A 7,023-nucleotide genomic window follows, 5' to 3' on the forward strand; every position below is an offset into this window, starting at 1 on the left:
CCACAGAGAAACCCTGTCTCGAAAAACCAAAAAAAAAGAACCTGGGCAGCAATGGAGAAGCAGTCAGAGCCAGGAACGAGCACAGAAGGAGTGGGAGCCGAAGAACGAGCTTCACACTGGTGGTGAAGGGAAGCTGCGGGGACCATTTAAACCAACCCTGGTCATGACCCAGGAATTGGGGAGTAAATTTTCTCCAGTGTGGAATTGGGGTTTCTCTGGTTGACCTGGATGAGCCAAAAGGATTCAGGTCCCCAGCAAGGGAACACAGGTCTTCAACCAGGGGTGTGGATCTCACACCAGAGAAAGTCACCCATCGATATATCGGTCCTAGACTGTAAAACCCTCCTTGAAGTGTTTTAACACACACGACAAGGGTGGCTTGAGACTGCTCACTCCCCCTCCCTCTTTAGATGTGTCTCTCGAACCAAAGAACTGGCAGAAACACATTGAGGCACACAGACATGCAACAATTAAGACAACTAGGGATGGCTACCACACAGACGGGAACCAGGGGATCCAGTGATGTCTCTCAGGATCCCAGACACTGGAATTAGGAGTGCATGTAGATTTTCCTAAATGTCTTATTCAGAAGATGCCATAATCAGACTCACCTCTGGAAGGGACAGATTCAGATGATTTTCTGTAGTTTCCCACATAGGGTGGAGGTGTCAGAAGTCTCTAGATTGACCGAAGAAGAGATAGCAGACATTCCTGGGGCCCTGGAACTTCTCAGGATGTTGTACCCCCTAAGAACTATCAGTTCTCCGTGCTCAGCCCAAGGAATTCAAGAGCCCTAGTGTCCTGACTGCTCAGTCTCTAGTAATCAAAGAAAGTCTGTGTTGCTACCTGGCAGCTGCAGGGGGACCTTGCCCAAATCATGCAGCCCCAAGCCTCGTTGTTCTTTGTATTTTATGCACAAAATCCACCTCCTGGCTGACACATTCCAGTTAGCAGGAACAGTTGGGGAAAACCAAAACTAAAGAAGCCAAAAAGCAAGGCTAGTACATTTAGGGACTTTTCTGAATATTGGCACTATGACTAGGTCTTTGATGGGTTATCCTGGATCTTGGCACTATGGCTAGGTCTTTTATGGTTTAGTTTTCTGTCCCCTTTTTGTCGGGTTTTGGGGTCTATGCTGAGTTCTAAGGTCAGACTGGTGCCACCAATATGGCGTCAGTCTGCTAAGACCTGAGGGTCTGTTACAGGCAGCCCCAGTGGTTACCAAAGACAAGGGATGAAACAGTTTTAAACATTGTGGGTAGATGAAAGCAACAGATATGCAACACAGACTGCATCTCCACTGGATTCCCAGGGCAGAGCCAAGGAAATCAGCTGAGCCACTCCAGGGCTTCAGGGAGCCAGCTCCCTTGGGTTTCCAAGGTCAGCCAGTTCACCATAGTCAGGGCCACAATGTCCCTGGAAAAACAGAAGCCAAATAAATGATACACTATGATCTGACCCACAGAGAAAGGAATGTAGGTGGACTTTTCTGCCCCACCAGCCAACTCACAAATAACCACACAGAGACTTATTATTAATTATAAATGCTTGGCTGATAGCTTAGGCTTGTTACTAACTAATTCTTTTAACTTAAATTAAATCATATTTCTTGCCTACGCTCTACCATGCGGCAGTACATTTTTTCAGCTTGGCATTTTCATCTCCTGCTTCCTCTGCATCTCCTAGAACCTCCTATCCTTCTTCCTCTCACTCTCTTTCTGTCTGCAAGTCCCACCTGACCTCTACCTGCCTAGCTATTGGCCATTTAGCCCTTTATTAAATCAATTGGAGTAATACATATTCACAGTATACAAAAGGATTATTCTACAGCAAAGGAATCTTTTCCAAATTATGTCTTGGGCTATTCAGATTTGGCAAGCCCTCACCTACAAGGTCATTCAAAGGCACTCTTTCCTTAAGATGTTCAAGCATGTGTCTGGTAGGAATTCTGATTCAGTAGAGTTCAGCACAAGAAAGGAGCAGAAGGCAGGACCAGGAGAGCGGAAGGACCCTGGGGAAGACCATGTATCACCCGAACTTCCTAATAATTCATAGTGTCCAGCAGAAATGGGTCAGGAAGAAGTACAGGTACAGACCTGAGCAGCAAGATGGTCAATTTTTCTCCACCCACTTGACATAAAAATGAGGGGCCCCCAAAAGCACAGAATCAGCTGTGCAAAGAAGAAGGAACAGGAGGCAGGGAGAACACTAATTCAGCCAACTACTTGGATGCAAATGACTCTGGCATTTGTATGAAAACTCGGTGGCAGCAGGGACTCTCACAGGGACACAGACCTGCCGTGTTATGGGGTCCTTGAGTACCAGCCTCCGCACCCCCACAGGGTCCAGCTTAGATAAAGTATGCCAGGAAAAAGCTGCCTGGGGAAAGGGGTCATAGGGTAAAACAAACTGACTGACTTGAGCACACTCCTCCTGCAGGTTCCTTTATTCCTTGAGGGGGAGGAAGGGAAGAAGGAAAAAGAGGGAAATAAAGGGGCCATTCTCCACAAAGCTTTCAGTTTATATAGTGATATAGAGGTGTTAGCAGTAACAATAATATCACACATGCATTTCACAGAGTCACAAAACACCTGTGGATCTGACACGCAGGCACCTCATGCTTCAGAGGGGGCTTGGCTGTAAAGCTCCCTGGTGGTGAGGAACACGTGCTGGTAGTTATACCAAGGGCCTGGGAGGGAGGCAAGGTGCCTGTAGTTGGCTGGGTTAAAAGCAATCTCTTTTGAGAACTTTGCTTTTTGACTCCAGCAGGGTGCCCAAGTGAGAATTTTTCTCTTTGAAGCTAGTTTTAGTGACTCAGGCCTTTTTCCTGTATAAACATCTAATTTCCTGGGCTGTGATCTTATGTTAATTGAAGCCAAGGTGAACTGTAAATACAGAATGTTAGTTATTTGTTAAGTTAGAGCGGAAGAGTAGGTTCCATCTTCCGGAGTCTGCTATTAGAGCAGACATGCGGCCTCCTGCTTGGGGCTCCTTTCTTATCAGTGATTACTGCCAATAAAGAAAGTTGTAGAAGACTAGTTATATCGATTTTGACTATGAGAACAAAGGTTAGGTTGAGGGAATGCTTTCACAACAGGGCTTCACAGTGTAGGGGGAGGAATCTGGTTGTCCTACAGGAACAGTCAGGTTTATACACTGCTGGGCCAGAAGGGAGAGGTGTCGTGATTTCACAAGGTTCCTTCAGAATTGACAGTGACTAATCCAAAAGTTCCCTCAGTTTCTCTGACACCACACACAAACTTCGGCCCTACCCCTCCAGACTCTTCCCTTAACTTGCTCCTTTCAAGGTTTTTCCTTTCCTCACTTCTTTCTCCTCATTCCTTCCTGTCCTATTCCCTTACTAGGAAAGGATGTTCTCTCCAAAACTAGCATGAATTTTGCCTTCTACCCTGATAACAGCTGCCAGACACCCCTCCATCCCTCCTCTTCTTTTCCTTGGCCTCTATTCGTACTCCCCCACTCTCCAGAATCCCATAGCCTTTCTTGCCCTCTGCCCACTTTTTTAGTCAACCCCACTGTACGGGGTACCACCTCTCCTCTTGATGCACACCATACTCAAAGATTCTTCTGCCTATGTCTCCAAAGCTCAATACCCCCACCTCTAACCAAGCTCTGCCTGGGACTCAAACCCATCATTTCTATACCCCACCTCCTCACCCTACGATACTCCCATACTGACAGTCAAAAACCTAAGAAAACCTGCCGCCTCGTCCTGGACCTTTGCTCCATAAACACCGCCGTTGTCCCTCCCCATCCTATGGTCCCCTTCCAGGCCCTGTAGACCTGGCCTGCCTCCCTGTTTCCCCTCCCATCTGCTTCAGTGTGTAGCGGCTCCTCCTCCTTTGCAGTCCTTCCCCCTCTAACAGCCAATTTGACACTGTCTCACTCCTCAATTTCCTCAGCTCCAGGGGTGACCAGATCCCTCCTTCTAAAGCTCAACTCTCCTCTCCCCAAGTTGCCTATCTTGACTTCTCTCTCACCCCAACTCATAAACACCCCACTTTAGACCACCTTGCCTATCTTCACTCTTTATTTCTGCCCCTATGACCCAACTTCCTTCATCCCTGGGTCCCTAAATACTCACTCACTTCTGATATATTCCCTGTGCCAAACCAGTCCTGTACCTTCTCATAACTGCCTTTCTCCCATCCTCAGTTTCTTAAATGTAAAACACTCTCCTTTCTACCCTAGTCCTCTGCCTCCCTAATCTACACAAACCTTCCCAGCTTTACACTTCCATAACACATAAACACTTGCCTGGACCAGCCTTTGCCCCTGTCACCTGCCTCCCCCAAACTAGACAATACAAACCCCAGCTGACCTCCTAGTCTACACACTCTTGCCTCTGTCTCTCTACACACCTCTAAATCTAACAAGCAAATTCTGGGATCCCCTCTCACAATCTATTCCCACCTCAGTCTCCCTCAACTCCTAACTTATAAAGGACTCCAATCTCTTCCACCACCTCAATTCTATCCCTCTCATACACAAGAGGGTTCTCTTATTTCTGCCTACACCTTTTATACAGATGGCAGCTCCTTCCTGCCAGGTGGCATCAAACAGGCTCCCCCATTATCAGTAAAGACAATAATCGTGCTGCCGTGACAGTCCGCTAGGCTGCCCTTTCATCCTTTACCACCGCCCCACTTCCCTCCAGGCCGCCCTACTACATGACCCAAATAAAAACATACCTAGCCCTCCTTCAACAAAGGATGCTCTCCTAACCCACTCCGTGTGTTCACCCTCACCCTCTGGCCCCTGTTCCTTCAAGATCACCCTTTCCCCACAAATCTCATCTCTCTTCTCACACGCCTATTTTCCCTCTGCCCCATGATTGCCCAACATCTACCAGAAACCAGCTCCCTAAGTTCATTAACTGTCTAGGTGTCCTCAGACATGAAACACTCTAAACAAATCCTACACTCCCAGTTACAAGACATAAATAAACCCAAGCCATATCATCTCAGACACACACACCTTGGCATTCAACCCCTCACTTGAATTGAGGTCACCCAACAAACTTTCACTCATCTCAGCTTCATTGATCCCCCCCTTTAATGCCTCTCACTACTTTCCCTGTGCCTCTCTTCGGTGCCCTGCATTAGCCACAGTTCCTCTCATTGTCAATACTCCAGTTGCCATTGTCCCATCCCCACTACTGACTGCTTGTCCCCTTGACCATCCAAGTTCCCCTTTAGGAAACAAAGTTCTCTCAACCTTTCCACATGAACCCAAAAAACCTGTACAGACTGCCTCTCTCACCATTTGCCAAGAGACTCCCCAGTCATCCATGTAACTAAAATATCTCAGTTTTAAAACCACCCAGACATCCCAGGGAAGGCTTCTGATGTAACATAAGTCTCTCAAATTATATTCTCCCCAATACAACCAGACCCTGCTTTCAGATGACAAATGTTCTCCCAATTAACCTTAGCGAGCCAATCTAAATTTTCCTGGATCCTCTCAAACAGACTCCAGATAAATACCCCTGCCAACCAGTAGCCTAAGTTTTCCTACCTACTGCCTATCCCTGTGGGTGGAACCTCTCCCCCTTTCTTGGAAGGACTTGGACTTGGGACTCCTCTTCCCAATTACCAAGACCATGAGCCAAAAAATTTTAAATGTGCAGCCAAGATAAACATAAATAAAATTCTGGGGCTGGAGAGATGGCTCAGCATTTAATAGCACTGACTGCTCTTCAGATGACCTGGATTCAATTCCCAGTGCCCAGATGACAGATCACAACTGTCTGTAACTCCAGGATTCAACACCCTTACACAGACATACATATAGGCAAACATTAGTAAAATATAAATAAATAAATAAATTGGAAAATAATAGTTTTTAAATTTTTTCTACACTGTTTAACTTTATCTCTGTCCCTAGTCTTTCTTTTTTTTAAATATTTATTTATTATGTATACAATATTCTGTCTGTGTGTATGCCTGAAGGCCAGAAGAGGGCGCCAGACCTCTTTACAGATGGTTGCTGGGAATTGAACTCAGGACCTTTGGAAGAGCAGGCAATGCTCTTAACCACTGAGCCATCTCTCCAGCCCACCCCCCACCCCCCCGCCAATCTATCTTTTCTAGTAGATTTCAAATCAACTGCAGTCTGCTCCAGCAACTTCAGCACCGATCCCAGCCTCAGGATCTACATCCTGCTCCAGCCTCAAGGACAACTTCCCTAGTCTCAGATGGTCCTGTAGAACCTAGACTGATCTTCCCAATCTTGACCAACATCCCAGCCTCCTTGTGTCCCTAATAACGATACCCCCATGTCAGCAGGAAGCATCCAGGGAGAAAGACACCCACTTACCAACACCCAGTGACCAAATAATAAAACAAAAGGGAGAGAATGAAGGGCTCTAGCCAGCCTGAACATGGCAAACATGGCTCTAGCAGGCCTTATCCTTCTCCCCATGCCCTCTACCTTACTAAACCATGAGATTGTATTCCTAAAGCTATCCGCTAAGATCTAGTTCCTTATTGCCCACTCCCTCTCCCTGAGGCTGACTACCAAGGTCCATCTATCAAAGTATTGAAGTCTAGCAATCATAAACCCCTTTTGGCTACGCTAATTAATGTGCCCAGTTAAAATTAACACAGGGTCTTCCTCTTTCCCTTTATAAACCGCCATTTGCCTATGGACTGCATCTGTCTCCTCTCTTTCCAGAGACAGTCCTTTACTCCTCAGAGACAAATATCCCTTCTCTGTCTCTCTTGTTCCTTTTCCTTTCTCTTTCATCCTCTGTCTTTTGTCTTTGTCTCTTATCCTGTCCTTTGTCCCTCTGGGGCAAATAACTTTCCTTTATTCTGAGAGGTTGGTCTTGGGGTGTCTTGTACCAACTTCGAAGTCCTTTCAGATGGATTTTAGCCATTTGTGCAATGGGAGCCCTCATGATATAATCATCCCTCAGTAGGATCACCATCGCAGGACAAGCCTTCAACACTTTAGCTTTCCTGGGGGCCTCTTCATGTACAAACTATAACAAGGAATTGG

Source organism: Microtus pennsylvanicus, chromosome 13 (genome assembly GCF_037038515.1).
Source record: "Microtus pennsylvanicus isolate mMicPen1 chromosome 13, mMicPen1.hap1, whole genome shotgun sequence".
NCBI classification, from domain to species: Eukaryota; Metazoa; Chordata; class Mammalia; order Rodentia; family Cricetidae; genus Microtus; species Microtus pennsylvanicus.